Source organism: Ovis aries, chromosome 7 (assembly GCF_016772045.2).
Source record: "Ovis aries strain OAR_USU_Benz2616 breed Rambouillet chromosome 7, ARS-UI_Ramb_v3.0, whole genome shotgun sequence".
NCBI classification, from domain to species: Eukaryota; Metazoa; Chordata; class Mammalia; order Artiodactyla; family Bovidae; genus Ovis; species Ovis aries.
This window is the reverse complement of record NC_056060.1, coordinates 41,218,362-41,243,066: the sequence shown is the minus strand read 5'-3', so window position 1 is coordinate 41,243,066 and position 24,705 is coordinate 41,218,362. Positions and strand designations below refer to the sequence as shown.

The window sequence follows — 24,705 nt, the reverse complement described above, 5'->3', positions numbered from 1 at the left end:
CTAGTGTCCTTGGAAAGATCTAGTTTCCACCAAGGCAAAAAGGAATTAGTAAAGAGTCTGCCCACAGGAGTAGGATGGTGAGTCTGTTCACATTTAAACAGAGGAGGGCAGCCCAAAGAAAGAGGTTGTCAGGGAAGGCTGTGAGGGGAGACAAGGTGGAGGGCTGGCGGTGGAGAGGGTGTCAGAAAGCCATACTGGGCCGAGAGTCGAGCAAAGCATACACGAAGGTTTCATTCTGGGAAGAAGTAAAGGGTGACTGGGGTGAGATCACAAGGGAAGGTAAGTGGCCTTAAGATTCGGGCCAGCCTGAAGGTATAAAATTTGGCTTTCCTGCCAGCATACCCAGAGGGTAGATAATGTTTGCTACTGGCAGTACAGTCAGCAGTCTGAGGATTTCCTCAGGATTCCAAAAGAAATGTGAAGGGATATAGTTTGAGTGTGGTTAGGCCCAAGTCGGTAAACATCCAACTGGACTGCTGGCCTTGACACAGCCCCCTCTGAGCAGGTTGGGTGGGGGGCATGGGCAGGCTGAGTCCTGGGTGGGGAGAGAGTGGCTCAGATGAACTTGTGTGCTCTGCAGAGCTTGGCTTTACGTGAAGGGTTGGCGTAGCTGGTCAGAGTTACCTGTGTGGGATCATTACCCTAGCAGTCTGTGGAAAGGTGAACTGGCTTGAGTCGCATCTTTTCAAATTCCTTGAAACGAAAAACTTTATTCTTATTTTTTCATAGTATAAGAGTAAAACATGTTTAACTGAAAAACTTTGTTTTCAAATGTACAAAGCAAAAAGGCCTTCTACCCCATGCTCCTCATCCTTGTCTCCTGCATACAAAACAATGAACACAAGTAAGAGATCCGTCTCTATAAATTCTTGTTTTAATAATGTGGTCACGGTCTCCATGGGCTATTCTATTTCTTGCCCTGATTCTCAAGTCAAATGGAACCAAGCAAAGAATGGGTGATAGAACTAAACAATGGATTCCTCTAAGCCCTGCAGATCTATTACTCAAACTGAAAGGTATTTATTAAGCTTTGACCCACAGGACTGTTTTGATAACAAGTGATTGAAATCCAAGGTAAGCGGATTTAGGCCAAGAAGGAAAGTTAGTGGTTTATACAAATGAAAAGGAGAAGATCAGCTCAGTAATTGCTTAAATGATGCTGGCAAGAATCTCTCCCCTAAGTGCCCTATCTTCTTGACTCTGATTTTTCAGGGTCAGCTTTATCTCAGGCAGAATTTTCTCCAATTAGCAATCCCCAGGGACTCTAGGTTAACTTCCTGGTGACTTCGCACCAGCAAAAAGATACCTTTTCACCTCCATCAAAATTCTGAGGTACAGTTCTCATTGGCTGGGCTTGGGTCACATGCCCTGCCCTGAACTGATCGTAACCTGGAGGATGCAGTGCTCTCATTGGCCAGCCCAGAATCACAGGCCCATATGAAGTAGCAATGGTGGCATCAGTCCTGCACAAGCCACACAGAAACAAAAGCTGCCATTACCACAAGGAGGGGCGTGGCATGCACCACTGATGCAAACAACAGGGGCTAACAGAGCAGTTTCATGGATGTGTGACCTGTGCAGTCACACGGGGCCCATCGCTTAGAAGGACCCTGTGCTTGGTTTACGCTCCACTGTCACCAGCCTGAAATTCTTCACAATTTTTGAAGGAGGGCCCCTTCAGAGTCTGTGACTGCACATTTTTTTCTTCATTTTCCACTGGATCCTACAAATTATGCGGCCAATCTTGCTGCCACGCTACTGTGTGTACTGGGAAGACTTCCACAAACCTAAGACATAGTGCCCTCAGAGGCAAACACAGGGCACATTTGGGAAGAAGCAGGTGGCCTGTGCTGGTTGAAATATATAAGGAAATAGTGGAAACTTTGGAGAAGGCAATGGCACCCCACTCCAGTACTTTTGCCTGGAAAATCCCGTGGGCAGAGGAGCCTGGTAGGCTGCAGTTCATGGGGTCGCACAGAGTCGAACACGACTGAAGCGACTTGGCAGCAGCAGTGGAAACTTATTTCATTCATTCATTCATTCATTTACTTATTCATTTAAATCCCTGGTAGCTCAGATGATAAAGAATATGCCTGCAATGCGGGAGACCTGGCTTCAATCTCTGGGTCAGGAAGATCTCCTGTAGCAGGGAATGGCAACCCACTCCAGTATTCTTGCCTGGAGAAGTCCATGGACAGAGGAGCCTGGTGGAATCCATGGGATCCAAAAATCTTTGGGGTCCATGGGTCACAAAGAGTCAGACACAACTGGGCACACACACACACATTCATTTACAGCCTTATTAATGAGGCTTAAATGCTACTTCTAAGGAGCAGAAAGAGAAAAACAAATGACTGTCAAGATCCTCCAGAAGCTCAGTGTGTTGGAAGGGGAGATGGGTACACATACGCAGTGCAGCTGTGTAAGGGCTGTGATGAAAAAGCATGGAGAGCTGCCAGAGCACACAGGAGACACCACCACCCAACCTGGAGGTGGGATCGACCAGTACAGTCCCAGTAGGGGAGGTGTACGGTTGACCAAGAGAAGCCAAAGTCACACAGTAGGTTAAGTGTCTTCGTTGACAACTGATAGGCAGACTCAAGGAGGTGGTTCCGTAGAGCAGGAGACATCATGTAACATGCTTCCAGATGGAGCTTGTGGATGAGCAGGTGCATAACACTCCTCTGGACCACCGTCACTCCCCTGTCCCACCATCACTCCCCCAGTGCCCTTCCTGGCCACTGAATATGCTTCACCTGACAATTCCTGCAATCTAGTATCCGTCCTAAATGTCAAGACTTTTGAAGTTATCAGCTCAGCTAGCGAAATATTTTTTACATCTCGGAAGACTACAGTAAATGACTTGAATGACCAATAAGTAGATAGCACTGAAACAACTGAAACCCTCCAACCCCTGAAATCTTCATGTATCTGAGCCATTTTCACCCTGTTTTAAGAAATGAATGACTTATCTCCATATACCTCCTTCATTTCTTGAGAGTCTGGGCATAAACAAACTCACACTGAGCAGTGGGACCTTTCTCCTTCTCCCTTTTGAGAATTGTCATGGACTTGGGTTTTTCAGGCTCATCTCATTTCAGTTAGCTATGATCATCATTTTCTCAAAAAATTAAAATTCACTCAAAAATTTAAATTTTAAAAAAAAAGATTGCTCCAAAAATAAAACCTAAACAGGGCTCCTGCCCTCAAGAAACTTACATTCGTTTTGATAAAACAATGTCTAACACCTCCTAAAGGAGATCAGTCCTGGGTGTTCATTGGAAAGACTGATGCTGAAGCTGAAACTCCAATACTTTGGCCACCTCATGCGAAGAGTTGACTCATTGGAAAAGACCCTGATGCTGGGAGGGATTAGGGGCAGGAGGAGAAGGGGACGACAGAGGATGAGATGGCTGGATGGCACCACCGACTCAATGGACATGAGTTTGAGTGAACTCCGGGAGTTGATGATGGACAGGGAGGCCTGGCATGCTGCGATTCATGGGGTCGCAAAGAGTCGGACATGACTGAGCAACTGAACTGAGCTGAACACACAGCAAGTATAAGAGAACAAGGCAGTATGTGAGTGTCCAAGGCTGTCCTGTCTCAGAGTTGGGCGGCATCCTTCTTCCCAGACAGTTCTTTGAACCCATTGAATGGCTTGGGAGCTGAGAAGTGTCCTCTGGGAAGAAAAGTTGGATTTGGTCCACAGAAGGGTTCAGAGACCTACAGACATGTTGTGGGGAAGGGCACGCCTGACTGTACGAAGCTGGGGAGGAAGAAGCAGCACGATTAGGGAGGACAGGTGATCTGGGGTCAAGGTCACTCCTGGACCCATGGGAGCCTCCCACCAGCAACAAGAAAAGACCACAGAGCAATGAATCACTGCAACACTTAGGGACTTAAAATGACAGTTATTTTATTCTTATCACTGTGGTTCTGGGGGTTCACTGGAATCAGGGAGGTGTCCCTTGCTAAGGGCTTCCGATCTCCAATTTCCTAGGTTACAGTCAGATGGTGGCTGCACCTGGAGCCAGTTTTTATGCTGACTGTTGGCCAACACTGCCTCTGGGGCTTTCTGCCAGAACACACCCCTCTGTGTGGCCAGGCTCCCTCACCATATGGCCTCTGGGTTCCAAGAGTGAAGCGGGGCTCAAGCCCTGCCCAGGCTTCTGAAGGCATGGGCATCCCCCACCGACCTTCTGTTTGTTGGTCAGGCAGTTTCAGAGACCAGATTCCAGGAGAGGGGATCCAAAGCACCACCTCTGGGTGGAGGTGGGTCAAAGGACTTGGGGGTCACTTTGAAAAATGGAACACTGCCTTTTTTGAGTGTGAAGTGTCTTTCCTGAGTTCCTTATTTAATCCTCACAACTATTAAGATTAGAACCAGGCGCATAAGAAAGTGAGACTCAGGGAAACCTAGCGACTTGCCCAAGATCACACAGCACTCCAGCTGCAAGGCCTGGGTGCTTAACTACTATTCTGTTGGGTTCTCAATACCTGGGGAAAGAGGAGTCTTCATGGGGCTGAGACCTGAGTGGGTGGGACGCCTGAGCAGTGGTTAAGCTGGGCACTGATGTGAGTGTGACTATCCTGGCCCGGAAAGTTTCCTCAGCACTCAGGTCGTCTATCACATGACCGAGCCTTTTCACTGGAAGGGATTTGGGGCAGGAAAGATGTTGATGTGGGCTCACCTGCCCATGGAGGCCTCTGTACTTTCTTCTGCTGGGCCTTGAAGGGCAGGAAGGATTTGAGCTGCAGGGGGAAATGGGAAAGAGCTATGGAAGTGTTCTTGTCAGCTCTCTCAGGTTCGAGGCTTCAGCCTTCAAAAGGGAAGTCACTTTTCCTGATGTAGGCGGTTGGGATCCCATGCCCAAAATAAGCTGTTTCTTCCTTATGTGTCTTCATTTGGGGGACATATGATTTGCCAAAAAGACATTAAGTTCAACTAAAATAGCTTTACCCTACTATACACAAAACTTATACAGGTGTTGAGTTATTACATGGTCCCATCACAGAATGCAAAGAACTTTCCACAACAGGAAACCTCAGTGGCTTATTCTCTGTTCGAGGGTCTGTTGAAAAGAGCAGGGAGTCATTTGGGAGGGGAAAAAAAAATTTGGAGTTCCACCTTAATTCTGGCATGATCATGTGGTTGGAAGGTCAAAACAAAAACCTACAGCCTTACTTTGTATTCAGAGTTCATCAGCAGAGATTGCATGAGACTCTGATCTGGTGGCTCAGGGCACCAAGGCTGCAGGGCCCTTGAGTTTATTTTGCAGCAGGGTTGCTGGGTTTCGGAATAAAGACCTATGCTTAGTGTGTAATTTCCTGCCCTGCTCTCTGCAGTGTCGGCAGGGTCTGCATCACCCAGCTGGTCTCGAGGGAGAGAGAATCTGTGGCCACAGTTTTCCAAAATCATCCAAATGGGGACCCAGAAAGAAGAGAGTTCAGAGGCCCATCAACCCTCTGAGGAAATCCTGGAAAACATGGTGATGAAAAGGCACTTTCTTCCTTAAAGCCAGACCAATCTGTCAGTGGAACTGAGCCTGGAAGATTTGAGAAGAGCTTGGGCACTGCTCCCTGTGGTGAAGATATAACAGATGTGTAGGGATGGTAGGGTTTTAGCCCCTGAGCAGCAGAGCATCCAAAGGACCTAGGTTTCTTTTGCATGGAACACACTTACACAGAGAGAGCAAGGCCAACCTTCAAGTTCAAAGGTGACACAAATCCATTTCCAGCTGGCTAGTTAAAAAAAATTTTTTTAACTCAAGAAATATATGCTAATTGCAGGAAGGGCATAAAACTGCAGAAAAAAGCCACCTATAATTCTAATACCAGAAATAATCACTACTACTTTGGTATATTTCCAGACATTTTTCTATGCATATATATATATACAAATAGTTATGTTCTGTTACTTGTTCTTTTTCACATAACACTATACCAAGAAAGTTTTTCAAGTCAAGAAATACATTTCAATGATATTAAATGTCTAGTATTTCTTTACAGAGCTGTATTATTTCTTTAATGGATCGTCTACTAGGTCCTAGGTTTTGGTCTTCATTATTAATGTTGTTTATAATTTTTTTGTTATAATAACCAATACTATAGTGACTACTCTCACTTATTTCCTTAGGATATGCTCCAAAGAATGTAATTGCTAGGTCAAAGCTTATGGATATTTGTAAGGCTTCTGATACTACATCAGTCAGAATAGGCTAAATCTTGTAACACTCTGCCAAGCTCCATGGCTTAACACAGTAAATATTCATTTCTCTCTTACACTGCAGTTCAAAGTAAGTTATGTGGTTGCAAATGGAAGGAGCTCTGCCCTGTCATCTAGAACCAAGATCTGGTCATATGATGGCTCTGCATTTGCCAGGATCTTGGAGTTCTTCCCTGGATGCTCTGATTTCAACCAATAGGCAAAGGAGTAGGAAGAAAGGAAAAAACATGGAGAATTGGACAGGTGGTTTTAGATCCAGACTTGGAAGTGACTCTCATCACTTCCTTTGCCACTTTCCCTTTGTCCCAAACTCAGTCAAATGAACTTTTCTAACTGCCAGGGAGGCTGGGAAATATAGTCATTGTGTGTGTCCAGGAGGAAAAACACAAAAGTCCAATGAACACAGAGTACTGTCTCTGCCTCAAACTTGCCAACCAACCAAGTCCTTCCAGTTTATGTTCCTACCACAGGATATGGGATTTCCTATGTCTTTATATCCTCAATAATTAAGAGACATGGTTTTTGTTCAGATTTCAGTTGATCTGTGTGTGGCTTTGTTGTTTCTCTGCACCTGGTTCTCTCTTTGGAGATAATCTCACTGCCATTAGGCCCCTACCCTCAGGAGAGCCAGGACTCTGCACTCGGGAGTGCCTTCAGGAGAGCAGCCTGCATCCCTGTCCCCTAGGCTTGTTACTGAACCAAACTCGGGTCTGCTCGCCAAGTCAGCCTACTGACTGCAGGTTGTGGTGAAGGGAAGCACAGCATTCCTCACGGGGCACCAAGCAAGATGTCTAGGGCAGCTAGTGCTCCGAACTCCCTGGTGGGTTTCAGGAAAGCATCTTTAAAATCCAGGGAAGGAGAGGAGTCACAGACCATGGGAGCAGCTTGTGCACAGTTCTCTGATTGGTTGATGGTGTGATAACAGGGCAAGATCCCATTATCAATCCCTAGGCATCAGTAGGTCTGGGGGCTGTGTGCTCATGGTCAAGTCATTGATTTCTTCCATTTGGTGGGGATTTTAACACCTATAAAACAGATCAGGAAATGTGTATCTGCTGCTATCATCTAGGTACTTCAGAGAGGAGCTATAGCAGAGGATATAGGGGAGGGGTCTGTCCTGGGAAGGCCCCACAGGGTCCTGCTCAGTTACTGTTCTGGGTCTTTTTTTTTTTTCTTTTTTTTCTTGTTCTTTCCTCTTCCCTTCCTTGCTCTAGAAAAAGGTGTAGTGTGCAGGTGAAGACGACATGGTTGATCCTTTCAGGGGACCCGCCCAAGCCTTGGCATCATGCCTGGCTCACTTGGGGGCACAGGGAACATATCGAAGCTCTGCATTTTCTGTGCCATCTCAGGTGCATTCCAGCTTATGATACATTTTCACAGGAAAGAAAAAAAAAGGTTAGAGAACGGAATTGGGAGGCAAAGACAACAGCCTGATGCTGACTTGGCACATGTACCTTGACCCAGTCATCCAGTGGCTTGTCCTGAGCACTCAGCATTCCACCAGGATAATCTTTCCCCAGTGAGTGGTGGAAGTCAGGAGTAAACTGCTTAGAAATCACAGAGGGACGTCAATAAAACTGTGCAGAGGGGGGGAGAAAAAAATAAAATAAAACTGTGCAAAGCCTGTACTTGTCTCTCTTCAAGTGAGTCCATGTTGCCAAACACCAGCACACAGCTGAGCTGTGGTTTGCTCCTTGTTTTGAAACTTGGTTTCCAGAGAGATTGCTCGTGAATGGCTTCTTGTTTGCATCTCCCTCTGGGAACGCTAGCTGGTGCCTGATGGTTGTCCGGAGGAGCAAGGTTTCTGATGAGGTCTTTGCAGAGTCTTCACAAAGCGTACTCGTCCAGCCCGTCCAGGAAAGTGAGCACTTGGGCATCAGCACGGCAGAGAAACACAACCCAAGCAAATCACAGACCTCCCAGGCAGGTGAAGTTTCTGGGCCTCGGCATTCTGAAAAGCTGAGGACAAGTTGTGTGTCTTCCAAGCTGCACACTCTGAACCCTTCCCCAAGAGGCAGCCATGGTCTCTGAAGGGAGATAAGAAGAGCTGGGCCTCCTGGGTGAGTGAGCCCCACCAACTGTAAGCCTGGCTTATGACCTAGAAATGGAAACAGGAAGTGGCTTAGAAATATAAAGAGTGCAGCCAAGGCAGGGCTGCAGTAGAAGCCGCCTCGGGGCAGGAAGTATGCTGTGGGCAGAGGTGAAGCCTGGCATCTTTTCTTTCTCTCTATTACCATGATGCCCTCTAGAATCATGGCAGGGCTGGGCTGCCTAGATGTGAAGTGGGATGTCTTTCTGGGGGTGTTGTACAGGAGTGGCAGAGGGGGACAATTGTGGATCAGTGGTTTCTCTCCAGAGTGAACCATCTGTGGAATGCCACAGCCCCTTCCCAGCTCATCTCTGCATGTGGATTTGAGTTACTGAGAGGAGTTTTGCTAAACCTTATAAATCTAAACTCTTAAGGTGCTTTCAGCAAGCCCAATCAATCTGATGACTTTCAGTGATTCCTGGAGGGGTCTCTGGGTCCATGGGGGAAGGACTTCTCTGCACTTGTGACAAGAATCAAGTTCATTGTCAACTCTCGATTCCAAGGAAAGGAGCCTGGGTGAGGAGGCTGCTCCTGCTCTGGGCATGACCTTGGGGGATTCTGGTCACAGGTGGCTGATCCAGGTAGAGAAGAAGGTCCCATTCAGGGTTACTCCTCTATAGAATTCCTCCCAAGGATCCTCTTGGGACCAGTTTCTCAAATTGTGGTCCTTAGGCCACCAGTAGCAGATGTGGGGGTAGAAGTGGGGGCTGTTAAAAAGGCTAGTGCTTGAGTGGGCAGGACATGGGTAAACCTATGGCTGATGCAAGTTGATGTTTGGGAGAAACCAACACAGTACTGTAAAAACAATTATCCTTCAGTTAAAAATAAAGGAAAATTTTAAAAAAGGCTTGTGCTTGGCCACCTCTGCAGATCTGCAGAGTCTCAATTTCTCAGAGAAAGTCCTAGAAATCTTTTTTTCCAGAAGCACACACTTCCCCAGGTTGACCAACATGGTGAAATTTAAGAACCTTCCTTTATACCAATCCAGGTCTCTTTTATGGTCCTTTTCATGAAAATAGTGTTTCCCTTTTAAACTTTTGTGACTTCTGAAAATGAAATCTGAAGCAGAGGGATCTACTTACATAAGAAACATCACCTGTGGCCTTAACTGCAGGTTTGGATTGTTGATTGTATCAGGGGATTTGAAGGAAGCTAAGTTTTGGGGATCAGGCTGCCCGGATCTACCTCTGCACTCACTTGTTGTTATTAAAGGTGCCACTCGGCTTTTCCTTCTCTTCTCTTTCTTCAAGGCAATGCACTTGCTGCCTTTGGAAGTTGTGTTCTTGGAGTCCTTTCGCATAGGGGCAACCGAAAGTAAATTTCTTCATGTTCCCTGATGGAGCAGGAGTGCATCCATAGATGTTTCCACAGAGAAAACACAGACCAAGGAAATGTCTAAAAGCCAAGGATGACATGATGAAGGCATCAGGAAAGCACCAGTTGCCCTTAGCACTGCTCACTCCGTGGTCCCCTTCAACTCTGGCCCTCTCAGAGTTCCTCTTGTATGAGTCTGTGGCTGGTAAAGCAGCTCTCTGGGGGAAAAAAAACAAAACAAAACAAAACAAAATAAACCCAAACTCTAATTTGTAGTATTTGCCAATTTCCACAGTGTCAATACTCCCACCATAGCAGCATTACTAATGGTTTAACAACTGGCTAACAAAATTCTTGAATATTTAATCAAAAGCCCTTTCAAACCAGAGGGAGACAGTAGCTAATCCTCTCAACCCTGCCCCAGAAAATCCCCACATCACATCAGGGGTGAATATCACTTTTGGCCTCTTACTCAGAAGTGGTTGAAGGGCACCCAGGCTGTGATGACTGAATTTCTTCGTGGTGAATGTGGAAGGACAGGATTCAGTGGGGAATTCAAGTTGGAGATGAAGTCTGCATTTCTCCCTGGTGGCTCAGGAGTAAAGAATCCGCTGACAAGGCGGGAGACGGGGGTTCAGTCCCTGGGTTGGGAAGATCCCTTGGAAAAGGGAATGGCGATCTAATCCAGTATTCTTGCCTGGGAAATCCCATGAACAGAGGAGCCTCGTGGGCAAAGTCCACAGGGTTGCACGGAGTCGGACAGGACTGAGCAACTGAACTACCGCTGCACGGCTCCATCCTGGCCTCACCTCCCCTGGGCTGGAGCCTTGGAGGGAGTCGTGTTCTCAGGGCTGCTCGTCAGCAGTCAGCATCATGGTCTCTCAAGGCTCCCACCTCTCTCTCTCTTTCTTGCCCTCTACTTTAAAACCCTGTGCTCCTGTGCCAGAGCACAGACTGCTCATCCCTTAATTGGACAGGTTTTAAATGGAGGGTTTGGAAGTCCTGCCATTGGCTGGGTCCTACCTTTTGGCTTGGGTGGTGGAGAAATGGACTCTTTCTCAAAAAGCCAGCCTTGGGAAGCCTCCCTATCTGAGACCTCAAGGCTGAACAGCCCAGCTGATGGTTCCTTGATTTTAAGGGAGTCTTGAGAATGGCAGGGGTGGGGCAGAGTTCTCACAAAGCTGAGTGTGAGCAAATGTGCCCACAGCCTGTGGTGCCAGAGATCTCCCCTTTCGAGCCTGGGGATGACGTCAGAGCAGACCGAGGGGAAGATGGTGACCTACTTTTCCTCTCCAAAGACTGGGCAGCCGGCTCCATTTTCAGATCTAAATCTCACCCACACTGCTTTCTGTTCCCCTGCCCTCCTGGGCGTGCTTCTGGCCAGAGCTGGCTTCCTAAAGCGGAGTTTGGTGTGGGTGTTCTCCTCAGAGAGGCTGGTTTGACAGCCTCAACCCCAACCCTCCCAGACCTTGGCGTGCATGCTCAGGCTACCCAAATCCTGGCAGGTGGACAACACAGGAGGAGCCAGTCTCCCCTGATCTCAACCAGGGCTCTCAGTTAAAGAAGAGTCTCACTGGAACCAGCCTTGAGTCTGGAACCTCTCTAGTATTCTAATCACTCGACGGCAGTCAGTTAACAAATAGTTACTGAGGATCTATGAAGGGGTTTAGAACATGCCACTCCCAAAATATGCCACCTGTATTGATTGTTTTGAGCTGAAGTCACTTGAGAAATAGCAGGTGTAGGAAAGGCTCTCTGACCTCTCCCTTTCTGACTAAAAGCAGGTCACAAAATTTCCCCCCAAGAATGGTGACCTCTATGCACTAGGAAGAGAGAACATTCTTCTCTCCAGAGACTGGGAGAAGAGGCCCAGATGGACCTGTACAAACAAACCCACTAAAATGACATTTATCTTCCATAGGTTTCCTCCGTCTATTTCCTAGTCACTGGCCCACAGTTCACTGCCCCACGCCTAAGCCCCTTTGTCTTGTCACATCCCCACAATGTATTGTTTTTGTTGAAACGGTGTATAAACTTCAGGGCCCAACAGCTTCTTCAGGTCTTCATTTTCCTTTTGAAGATTCCTCTGTAGGTGTAAAAACAGCACATAAAAGTGTATGCTTTTCTCCTGTTAATCTGTCTCACGTCAATTGAAGTCTTCGGGCCAGTTCCAGATCCTAAAAGGGTGGAAGGAAGTTCTTCTTCCTCTACATCAACTTCCAAGATGATGATGAGCAAGGGAGAGCCCCTGCTCTCGGGGAGAGGACAGTCTAGTTTAGAGGGAGGGTGGTCCTTACACAACTAACTTCAGCTAAAATTCAACAATGAATAGGAGGCAGACGGCTTTGAAGGAGACGCACAAGGTGCAACAGAGGCATGCGACAAGGAGGCTAATGCAGGCTGAGAAGTCTGGGGAGAGTTCCTCGAGCAAAGGAGGTTAAAGCTGAGACCTGAAGAGTGATTTAGGTGCAGTGGAACATGACATTGGGAGGGGAGATTCTGTGGGACAGAAAGATTTCGTGCTTCAGGAGCATCCTTTTCTCAAGTATGAGTTTGGGAATTTAGATGATAACTATCTTCCCTTCATATACAATGTGATGGCAGAAACCACTGTTTGCTCTCCCACATTCTTTCTTTTCTTAATAACACATTCCTAGTTTTCATTAAGTACATAGCTACCCAGAGAAAAGATTTTATGGCCACCTTACTAAGTTATTGCTAATGAGGTATAAGCAAAAGTAATGTGTGGAGTCTCTGAGGGGCCCTTTTCCTATTGTCTGGAATCTGGATGTGATGGCTGGAGGCTGAGCATCTAGCAGGGACCAAGAGGAGACGTGTTAAGGTTGAGGGTACAGAATCTTAAGTGCAGCCTGGTTTCCTGATGACCGCAGGATTGCCATACCAGCTCTATATTGTCTGTCTGCAGACTTCTTTTGTGGCTAGGAGAATTAAGGTCACTATCTTTACAAAGCCTCTATTATTCGAGGATTCTCTATTATACGAAGCCAAATATAATCCTAAGGAACAGACACAACTGCCTTTATATATGTGCCCACAAATGACCTATTTTATTATGATGATACTGTCTCTTTCCCAGCCCCCTTTATCCCTTTCCCATCTCTTTGCCTTCACCTTTCCCCCTGCACCTCCTCTTTCCTGACTCCCACACCAGAGTTGCCTGACCTCAGTGTTTCTGCCTCCACGACTAACAGGCTCACAGCCCAAACGTCCTCGGAGCTCCTGCTGCCTTCCCCTCACAGCTGCCTGGCAAGAGTCCCACTGCAGAGAGGCCCCGGTGGGCCAGGGAAGTAGCTTCTGCTCCCCTTCCCAAGGAGGGGTGAAGAATGAGAATAATCAGGCAAAGCTGAGAACGTGCTCTAACTCAGAGAAACCAGAAGAATGACTAATGAAACTTCCCTGCATTGAGCTTTTCAGGCTCTGCAGGCTTGAATTGGTCTGTTTGCCCTGCCTGCTAACTGGGTCCAGGAAGTCACAATCCAAAGGGAGAAGGGCTATGTGTCTGGTGATAAACACACCAGGGCTGTGTGGTGATAAACTCAGGGTCTGGCCAGGGCGAATTGCAGACCTCCGCCCTCGCCGTGAGGGGCAGATGAGTAAGGCCTCATGCGGGTTGGATTAGATCCCCTCCCCAAAATATGTTGATGTCCTAAACCCCCGGTATCTCAGAATGTGACCTTATTTCAAGATAGGATCTTTACAGGAGTAATAAGTTAAAATTAGGTCATTAGGATGGGCCCTAATCTAATGACTTGTGTCCTCCTAAAAAGGGCAAATTTGCAGGCAGAGAGGACACAGGGAGAATGCCACGTGGAGATGAAGTCAGAGATGGGAGGATTTCTACAAGCAACGGAATTCCAAAGACTGTCAGCCACCACCCGAAGCCAGGAGAGAGGCCTGGGGCTGATTCTCCCTCCCAGCCCTCAGTTTTCAATAAGCAATAATCACACCTTGGGTGAATGTCATTGGCCACTGTGACAGCTTCTCACAGCCTTCAGAGGAAACCAAGCCCGCTGACACTTTTATCTCAGACTTCCAGCTTCCAAAAGTTTGAGATAATCCATTTCTGTTGTTTAAGCCACACAGTTTGTGGTACTTCATTAGGGCAACCCTAGCCTCTAATGTGAGGTCCCTTTAAGTGCCAGTAACAGAGGAGTCTGGTGACAGCACTGGGCTCAAGTGATTTCCCCGCTGCCTCTCATCGGAGTCTGAAGACATTAGGGCAGTTGGAGTCCCCTGGGTAATTCCCCTTGACAGAGACCCCAGGGAGTCCTCTCGCCCCTGCAGGCAGGCAGCCAGTGGCAGCTCAGTAAGCTCAGAAGGGGCTTCTCTGCTCTCCTCCTGGAGTCACATTACACAAGGAGGCTTCCCAGGGGAGAAGGGCTGACACTAACTGGCAAGGTCTGCCTGTGAATATCTATCTATCTGTCTATCTATCTATCATCTCTGCTATTTTTTTCATTTTCCTGGAAGAAAAATCAGTATCTAGATGGATAATAATATTTCAAGTTATATATTCTTTTCAGACACACACTAAAGTCTTTCTCTGTTGAATGATTCTGGTATGTGTACAAACACACACAGGAAAAAATTATATGCGGCCTCCCCTGCCTCGCTGTGTGCACACACACACCCTGTGCTTTGCACTGGGGGATTGGAAGGCAGAAGGGATGGGGGAAGAGAAACAAAGGACATGCAAAGGCTCTGCAGAAGCAAGCCAGCCAGCCCAGCGACCACAGCTGGCTCCTACCATCTGCCCCCTGGTACCACCTCCTATCCCATAGTCTAGACTCCGGCTGCTTTGGGCACAGTGGGTATTGTGTGAAGAGATGAGGACTTGTAGCTAGGAAGCATCTGTGTTGCTTCTTATTCTGCTGATAGTCCTTTATATCTACCATATATGCCTCACCATAACCAGATGCTAACCCCATTGTTAAGAGGCTGATCTGGGACTCAGCAATTCACCCTGGGGGAGCTGCATGAGAAGCCATGAGATGGGGCAATGCCGTTGTGCAAAGTCCCTTCTGTGTCCACGGTGCACAGCACACTGGTTATTAAGGTCCCAGAAGTCTGTGCTCAGTGGGCATAGAGATTGTTTCCTGGATAAGGAAATTTGTATTTCCTTTCTCGTTAATTCTACAGTAATGCTTTGAGTTGATTTTATAGCGTTGGCTACAGAGAAGATGATCAGATAATGAGGCAAAGGTATGTGGAAATTGAGGGAAAAGCCATTTGTAGAATACATATGGCGGCCTGCACTGTGCCAGGCTCATGGTGAACACAATATGGGCCTTGATTTTAGGGGCCTAAAGTCTAAATAGGAAGATCAAACTAAGCTCGTGTGAAACGAGTTGACAACTGATGTTTCTCTAAGCTCAAAGTGGCTTTATTCAGGATTTGCTGAGACCACTCTCTCTCTGTGGGAATGGGAAATGGGTATGGATTGTAAAAGTCCAGGTGATTGGCTCCAAAGGCTTGGCGAGTCTTCTCCACCCTGTCGTGGAAGGGCCCTGCCCTTTCTCATGGTGTCTCTGCACTCTCCATGCATTTGGCCCCTGCCTCTCTCTGTAACAAGCTCAGTTTCAATTCTCTCCTAATCTCAATTTACCCAAAGCTTCCACCTGCTCTGACTCTACCTCAAGGCATCTTTTGAGCCTTAACCACTATCCCAAGCAGTATATTCTTTCTGTATTTGGTAGTCACCTGGTGGTTCTTTCTACATTTGATTGGTCCAGCTCCAAGGCCTCTGTGAGCCTGGATTTGATTATCCTTGGATCCATTGCCATCCCTGAAAGTCCAGTCAGCTTTGGCCAGGAGTAGTGGATCACAAGACCACCTAAAGGGTTATGTGCAGACAGACACCTAAAACAAATCCAGTATGGGGCCTCTTGATTATAAAGTCAACCAAAGGTCTTAGGGAAGAGAAATTACTCTGAGCCAGAGAGAGTAGGCTTCCTGGAGCCATGACATGGCTGGGGTTTCAACACATGGCATTTGAGTCATGAGAGGGAAACAGCTGAAGTGAGCACTGTGGCAGATTGTAGCAGTATTCACGATTATGTTTCCCCTTCCTAGGGAGGGATTCCCCCAGATGACACCAGACTTGGCCATGTGATGCTTTTGCCAATAAAGTGTGAGTAAAATAGAATTATGTCATTTCTAGGCAAAAGATAACCGGACCATGGTTCTGCATGTTCTTGTTTCCCTTTGCACTGGGAACACCACTGTCCCAGATAGGGAGGCGTCCATCAGCTTGGATCCCAGAATGAAACAACTTGGGGCAGAGCCAGAGCAAGGCCATGATGCATATATACATAAGGTAAATAAGATATAACCCTTGTCGTGTTAAGCCACTGAGATTTTAGGGTCATTTGCTACTTCAGTATAGCCTAGCCTAGACTAACGGATACCAAAGATCAAGTTGTGTCAGATAAATGGGAGAGAGAGAGTTGGAGGTGAACAAGTATTAAGAAGGAGAGACAGGAATCCGGATATCAGAAAAGGAAGGCTTAAGCAGGATAGCAAGAGAAGACCTGGAAAGAATCAGCGGACTTCAAGAGTTGCCTTGAAGGAAGAGGTACAGGGTTTTGGTAACAGGTTGGAATAGGGAATGCAGGAGAGTAAAGGGTAAATAAATACATAATCCTTTACTGACTAGCTTATCATAGTGAAGAGTTGGAAACATTTCAAGAAAAAAGATATCCTTTTTAAAAAATTTAAAGTAGGGTAGACATCCAGCTAGTAATCCCCAGTAGGCATTTCAGATTGGGGTCAAGGCTAGTTGGGCCAGTGAGTTTTTAGAAACTGGTATTTTGATCTGTAAACATCACAGGCTATGAGAAATGGAACACAGATACCACATTTGTAGAGAGAAAGCAATACTAGACGGACAGAAGGAAGAGGAGGGACTGAACCCAAGATCTTCTAGAAGCATCACTCCATCAACTTAGGGAAGTCCCAGGACTACTAAGTTGGCCCACCAGACATTTCTCATTATATGGTGGAGCAGGGCTCTCAAGTAGGCCTGGCATGAGATCTCCCATGGTATGGAGCCCATGGCAAGGCCTCCCCTACTGACCCTCAGTCACTGGACTATTAATGTGATGGAGCACAAGTGATTAAATGGAATCCAGAGATTATTTTTCACTTTTCAAACCTCATTCACATACATTGTCTCATTGATGTCTCACTAAAAAAAACCTCATAAAATATGTATTATCTCCGCAAAGCAGAGACTGGGGAGAAGTTAAGGAACTTTCTGAGGCAGGACTCAAGTGACATGCTCTGGCTAGCACTCCACATCACCTCTGTGATTCCACCTCAGCCTTCTTCTGATAGGGCCTGGGATCACAACACATACCCAGGAGCCCCCATTTGGTGTCTTTGCAGTTTGGCTTGAGCACATTTCAAGACAAGGGGCAAGAAACCGGGTAAAACAATCATTTCTGAGCTCTGAGGAGCTCTTCCTTTCCAGTGAGTTTGGTAACTGTTTAGCCTCTGTCCTTGGAAGATTTCCAGAAGCAAGACCAGGACTATCTTTAATACTAAGAGGAAAGCATGGCTTTTGCATTAAGAAAGATTTGCACTGGTTTTGGGGGGAAACTCCTAAAGCACATATTTGCATTTTCTCTTGCTTGTAGAGGTCACCTAAGAACTGGCCCTTCCCCAACTTTTCTATGGAATCTCCCTTTTACTGGAATGGTCTTCCCAGATCCCTCAAACTCCAAAAGCCTGCATCCAGAAGTTCCCGTGGGGAGGTTCTCATGATGGTAGCAGTGTGTGTGTAATTCTATTATATGCTCCTTGAGAGCAGTTGTTGCCATGTGAGAAGCACAATGGCACCCATTGTTCCATTGGCGGAAACTGACTTCTGGCTCCCACTTCTTCATTTTCTTTTACTTCCTGGTCTCCTTTAGAACACCAAGGAACAGCTGGACAGATGAGGTTTTTGGCTCACATATAATAGGTCCTAAGAACGCCTCCAGCCCTGCCCCAGCTGTACCAAATGAACTTGGCGCTATTTTGTACAGTAAGATGCCATGCTATTGCAGACCATGCGCGGCCCACACCACTGTCTCTAATGGACCCCGGAGAGCCAACCAGGCCCACCCCTATGGCTTGTCTGCTTCCAGCATTGAATTGAAAGTCTTCCCTAAAGGAAGGTGACAACTACATTCTTGTTAGATCTTTAAAACAAGAAGCTAGGATGTTTCCCGGGGAATCCCACGGATGGAGGAGCCTGGTAGGCTTCAGTCCATGGGGTCGCTAAGAGTCGGTCACGACTGAGCAACTTCCCTTTCACTTTTCACTTTCATGCATTGGAGAAGGAAACGGCAACCCACTCCAGTGTTCTTGCTTGGAGAATCCCAGGGACAGGGGAGCGTGGTGGGCTGCTGTCTGTGGGGTCGCACAGAGTCGGACACGAGTGAAGTGACTTAGCAGCAGTAGCAGGATGTTTCCCAGAAGCTCTGAATCTGTACTTCAAGGGCAAAAAAAAAAAAAAAAAAAAAAAGCATTAACCTAGTTTAGCTATATTTTAGGAAATGAATGCTGGGCATTGGAAAACCCGTTTTGCTTCCAGCTCTAGGTTTTCTGGAGAGAAAACAAGACAAGGCTCATTTCTGTACACAGGGTAGAATGCAGAGGATGGAGCCTGCTGCTTAAGAACCTGCAGTTTTGGACCCTTCAATGAATAAGTTTGTCAGAAAGAGCACTTGTGACCATATTCTGCTGAATATATGCATTTGTAGGATGTCTTTTGCTTAGGCCTCTTTCAAAGAGCCTTTTCTCCTGGTAGCGTGTATATGGCAGACAGAGTTAGACTGCCATATACAGGGTCCACCATGGGAGTGGATGGGGGTGGGGAGGCCATTTGGAATTCAGGCTCTATCTTTGTTGCAACCAAGACACCATTTCTATAGCTCTGTCAGGTTTGCAGTGGCCACATACTCAAAACTTCTATAAAGAGAGTTGGTGCTTTTAGGCAGCCTATGAATTGAAATTCTTTCACTTAGGCTTGGAAACACACTTAGTTCTGTGCTCAGGAGATTCTTGCCCCAGGCCTCCATGGAAGCTCCTTCATTTCTTATTCCTAATTTGCCACAGTTTCATCTCTTAAAGGGGTAGAGGACAAGGTCTTGTTGACTGGTAAGCTGGAATTTGCCCCCATCTCTTTCTACCAAAGGGAAATGAAAACAACCAAGAAAAGAAGAAGGAAAAAAAAAGCCCAGTGTTTTTATCCACTCCTGCATAACAAATTACTCTTAAACTTAGCAGCTGAAGCAACGAACATTTATCATCTCACAGTTTCTGAGTTAGGAATTCAGGATGGTCTCTCATGAGATTGCAGTTCAGCAGTTGGCTGGGGACTGCAGTTATCTGAAGGCTCAACTGGGGAAGGATCTGCTTGTAAGCTCAGCCATATGCTTGTCAGCAGAACTTCATTCCTCACTGGTGGTTGGCCAGACTTCAGGGCCTCATGAAATGAACATCTCATAGCCTGCCTGAGTGTCATGACATTTTACTTTTTTCATTCCCCAAAGAACTGTTTTAATTTTAAAAAGCTTAAAAACACAATGACAATGAAGCACTGATTGTGCCTTAGGCACAGTCCCAAATCAGTGCTGACTTAAAACTATGTCCTCTCTTTCCAAGAAAGAGAAAGCAGAGAACAAAGTTCAGCCTACAGTGAGAAGAGAAAGAAAGAACAAAAAGAAAACCAAAACGGTGCTTCCCAGCAGCTGAGATTGTTCTTTGTTTTCAGACTGCACCCATGGAAATGCTTATTCTTATATGAGTCTTTTCTTCACAACCTTTACTTTTTTAAAAACTGCAATCTACTGAACAAGAGATGCCACATTTTCACTGACAGGACAGCCACTTCTGTGCAGTTTTTGCTTTCTCAGTGTGGGTCCTCCTTCCCTGAAAGTGTAGAGAGAGCAAACTGACACCTGCAGGGCCCAAAGCCCCAGGACTGTTTCAGCTCCATCTGTAGAGCAAGGTGGAGGATTTGCTACATTTGTGCTTCAAAGATACAGCTCACGTTCGTTGTCCTTCTCAGCTGGCAAGCTGTTCACAAAAAAAGCAAACTTGATCCTCTCTATGTGATGGCAAAATTTGATGGCAGGGCTCAATTTTAAGTTCATATACTCTTTTTATCAAGATTTATTTATTTTATTTTTGGCTGTGCTAGGTATTTTTCCTGCATGGGGTTTTATAGTTGCAGCAAGCAGGGGCTACCCTCTAGTTGCAGTGTGCAGGCTTCTCAGTGTGGTGGCTTCTCTTGTGGAGAGCATGGGTTCTAGGGTGTGCAGCTCCTGGGCTCTACAGCATAGGCTCAATAGTTGTAGCGCACAGGCTTGGTTACTCTGCAGCTTGTGGGATCTTCCCAGATCAGCAATGGAACCCATGTCTCCTGAATTGGCAAGTGGATTCTTTACCACTGAGTCACTAGGGAAGCCCAGTCCATTTACTCCTGAGTGATGGTAAGGGTAAGGAGCAACAGGGCTTGCCCATCAATTTCCTGGTCTAGGAATGTGGCAGCTGACTTCCCCCAGAGCAACTGATAGAAGAGAGAGAGGAAGGAGAGCCCAAGGTAGAAGCCACCATATTTTATAACTTAATCTCAGCAGTGACAACCCATCTCATCTGCTATACTCTTTTATCAACTAGTCAAGTGTCTTTTGTAAGTCTGCATCTCTGCTCTTCATCTCTGGGTCCTTTCTGTAAAGTGTTTGAACTAATATGGTCTTTAAGTTTTGTGAGGTCTGTGATTCTAGTCATTTGAGGTTAATGACGAAAAGAGTGAAGACGGAAAAGAGGAGGAAGAGAAAGGAACTTGGGTCTTGTGAAACAACCCCAGGACCTAAGCCCTTGAGCTGACTCTAGGCCCAGAGTGGAAAATGGAAGGAAATGGGAATGGGAGGCTCTAATCTGATAGCTGCTACCCTGTTTCCCTGACATATTTCTGTGCAAGTGCCAAACAGAGATAACTGAGGCTTCTCTGCTCCTGGAGAGAGAGCTCCCCCAGTTTCCAGAGCTGGTACTTGTTTGCATGTAAATAGATGATGCTTCTTTAGTGTGTAAATGTGTTTCAGAGGGGAGTGCAGCCACCCCAGTACCTGTCTCCTGGGGAGAAGCTCTTGAGACCATCCTTGCTTCTTATTTCACATCCTGCCCAGCCATTTCAGACTCTTTCACCCATGGGTGATGGAGCCACTGAGCTTTGGGGAGCATGTCACCCAGTAGGCAATGGAGAATCTTGATGTGGGAAGGCTTTCAGCTTTTCACTATTGAGTATTAGGTTAACTGGACTTGTCATAAATAGCTTTTATTATGTTGAAACAGATGTTCTGTCTGTACCCATTTTGGGTTTTGTCATGAATGGATGTTTAATTTTATCAAATGCTTTTTCCACAGCTATTGAGATGATCATGTGGGTTTCATCTTTTCTTTAGTTGATGTGGTGTATCATATTGATTTGCATCTGCTGAACCATACTGTGACCCTGGGATGGATCCAACTTGATCACAGTACGTGATCCTTTTTATGCATTGTTGTATTTGGTTTGCTAATATTGGGTTGGCCAAAAAGTTCATTTGGGTTTTTCCATAACAGTGTCTGAGAAACCCCAAACAAACTTTTTGGCCAATCCAATATTTTGTTGTGACTGGAAATCTTGATGTGAAAGTGTCCTTGAAAGTCTCTGATGGGGTTGGTCCTGCTGAAAGAGCAGAGCCAGGCTTCACTCGTTGTCAACTACCTACCTTTCTTTGGGTTCAGCCCAAGAAAATAACAGTTTCTCAGAACCAGATACATGACCTTTTGCAATTTTTGAGCTGAAAGACATGTTCTCAGAGGTGAATTATCTACTTCAGTAACTGTCTTGGGCATTCTCTGGAAGCTCCCAGACTGCATGATTACCCGTGTAATTTCTTGGCATGGTTGGTGACGCTTGAGTCATTCCAGGAAACATCCCAGGTGTTTATTCCCAAATGCTGAGATTTATTCCTCAAGTTTTGAGCTGTTCCTTCAGGAAAGCTTTCAGTTTTGTGGTTCTCATTATAAAACCAGAAAATTTAATTGCTTCAGGAAGCCCCCAGAGCTGAGTGGAAAGTGTCTAAGACTGTCAGACCCTCAAGCAGAGCACCTATTCTTCTGCAGAGCTGGGGCCAAGCAGAGGAGCAGTTGGGTTCTGGCTAAGCCAAAGAGACTAAATGCTAAGTCCTCAGCAAGCTCTCTTTCTGAGAAAAATTAGGAAAGCCTGTTTGGAAAGAAAGAGCATTATCTAAACAGCCAGGCTATAATATCAGGAGTTGCATTCTACTACACTGAGAACATCCCTCCCGACGTTTCAGACAAAAGGTCTGGAGCTGTCTGCAGCCATTTTAATTGACTTGGGATGAAGTAAAGATTGTATCTCCACATTGTGAGTCATATGGCTCTGTCCCTTGGACCAGAGCCACCCTAGTGAAGACCCGTTTCCCTACCCTGGATAGAGCTCCCTAGGACAGAGACTCCTCAGCTGGCCAAGCTCCTCCCAGATTCAACACACACCTTTCCTTCTTCCATTCTCTTCCCTTGTTGTGCCTCCTTTGGTCTCAAAAGGCCAATAAGTATATTCCAGATTTGGGGGTTTGGAATATTCATAAAACAAGAATCTGAGGCATAAATGGGGTCTCATAGATTATCTAGTTCAACTTCTCCCCTAATTAGGAAATCTTCAAAGGTCTGGCCTCTGGGAGACACTTTGTGACAGGGACAGCACTATGGCACAAAGCAGCCCATTCTCTGGGAGGCTCTGGCCTGGCAGCATCCATTTTCATACTGACTTGAAGCTGAAGTCTCTCTAACACTCATGTTGACTCTAGGGCAATCTGGACTATAGCAACTTCTCCTGCATAGCAGCCTTTCAAATATTCAAAGGAAATATCTAGGAAGCAGAGTGACATTGTGACCAGAACATAAAATCTGGATCTGGATTGAGTCCTGGGTCTGCCGCTTTTGGTTGTGTTTGTGATTTTGAGGAAGTCCCTTAACCTCATCTGCAAGTGGGGTCAGTCCCCACTGGATAGAGTGGTGTGCTAGAACCAGAGTGTGTCTCCTCTTCCTCTCTGCCCTGTGATCTCATGCTGGCTGCTTAAAATGAGCCACAGTGGGAGTATTTACACCATAAACATTGGCAAATGCTATAAATTGGGACTTCTTATTGGCTTATGTTTTGTTTTACCAGCATATCACTGACCATCTCTCAACTTAGTGGTAAGGATCAATTAAGATAGTGCAAGTAAATATCCTGTGTGAACTATAAAGTCTATAGAAATAATAAAGATTCTTTATCTTGATAGACTGTTACAAAACAGCCCCCAGTGAATCACGCTCCTGAAGTCATACTGCTGCATGGCCCATTTCCACACTATATCTGGGCTGCTCTCATGATGTGCTTGGTTCAGTACCAGTGTGACAGAAATTCCAGTCCTGGGCATTCAAAGCTTTGCAGCTTCCACTTTTACCATCTTACCATCCTGAGAAGTCATGAAGCCTGGGCTACCCTCCCTGCGGATGAGAGGCCACGTGGAGAAGGAAGATGAAAGAGCATGCTGGGGACAGGGGTGTGGCCAGTCCAATCATCTCATTGAAGGAGACAGACATGTCAGTGAAGCAATCGTGGCTCCTTCAGCCCGAGTAATCTGCCAGCTGGCTGCGAATGCATCAGGGAGCCCAGCCCACGCCACTGCACCACATGGGGTAGGGAAAATCTCTCCAACCCAGACTGCAGAATTGTGAGCAAATGACTGGCCGTTGTTGGTTTAAGACACCAAGTTTTAGGTGTGGTTTCTACACAGTGACAGATGACTTATTATAGTTATTATCCCATCAGGCCCCTCCAGGTCTTCTCTTGTCCAAGTCAAACTTTCCCAGATCTCTGCCTCGTCCTCTGGCTGGGCTCCATTCACTGGTCCTGGGATGGACATGGTGCAGGCTTCCAGTGTTCTGACTGTGCAGAGGCTGGGCGGTCCGCTCTCTGTTCTGGACCCTAGATAATCATCACAGCCAGAGGGTGAGCCAGAGCTCCTGGCACTCTCGCCTCACTCTGTGAGCTCATTCTTAGCCTTTGCAGTCAACCCAAGCCCCCAGGCTGTGAAACTACACTCTCCTATCCTGACATCTTAAAAAAAAACCCAACAACTAAGTACTCAGTTTATAGTCGCACCATTAAACTGACCGTTTCACTTTCAACATTGTTCTTTCAGTCTTTCAAAATCTGGGCTCCAGTTTGAGTTTAAAGTTTTCCATGACTATAGCATTTCCTTCCATGCACACTTTCGTCCCCACGCCCAAACACACATACATCCAGATGCCCATACATCAAACACACAAAAGCACATGTGCGTAACGACAGAAACTCACTGCGGTGTTCGCAGCAGCTGCCAGGTCCTCCTAATAGTCACGAAGCTTCACAGCCAGCCTTCTGCCCACTTTTCAGTCTCATTTTCTCGTCATGCCTCTTTTCAGTAACCGAATCCCCAACTCTCAACTGTGGCACGACCAAGGAGCGGTTATTTTTCTCAGATGACAAGGTCTGAGATAGGGCATCCAGGACTAGAGTAGAGGCCCCGTGGTGTCATCAGGGATCAGGCCTCCGTGGCCCTGCTGTGCCACCCTCGTGGTTTCTAGATGGCTGATCCACCCCAAACTGTTGCGTATGGGATCCAGGCAGGAATGAGGCAGGAAGGGGAAAGGCAAATGGCCAGGGACACAGAGCCTATTCCCTTTTACTGAGAAAATGACAGCTCTCCTAGAGGCTCTGCCCAGGAGACGTCTAGTTACATTCATGGGCCAAAACTGGGTCACGTGGTCAGCCCAGCGATGAGGGCATCTGGGAAGGTGAATACTTGTACCTGGGCACATCGCCACCCTGAAAAAAAAAAAAGAGCTAGGGTTCTGTCAATAAGAGAGAAGTGGAGAATGAATAATGAGTTGGGACATAGCAGGGTTTGCCACATTCTCCCACACATACTACCAGTTGTCATCTTCGTGTGCCAGACACATGCCA

The 24,705-nt window shown here is 46.5% G+C and overlaps 1 long non-coding RNA gene across 2 annotated transcripts; it reads right to left on the bottom strand.

Moving 5' to 3' along the window:
• Positions 1-3,902: 3,902 nt before the first annotated feature.
• On the bottom strand, positions 3,903-24,458 carry LOC121819964 (uncharacterized). 2 transcript variants are annotated; one of them, XR_009601360.1, is made up of 4 exons: positions 24,060-24,458; positions 10,105-18,129; positions 9,516-9,850; positions 3,903-8,327 (listed from the first exon to the last, which is right to left on the bottom strand). It is a non-coding gene; the product is annotated as an uncharacterized LOC121819964 (long non-coding RNA). The 2 variants fall into 2 exon arrangements; XR_006060358.2 differs by having other exon boundaries at positions 9,516-18,129.
• Positions 24,459-24,705: the final 247 nt, after the last annotated feature.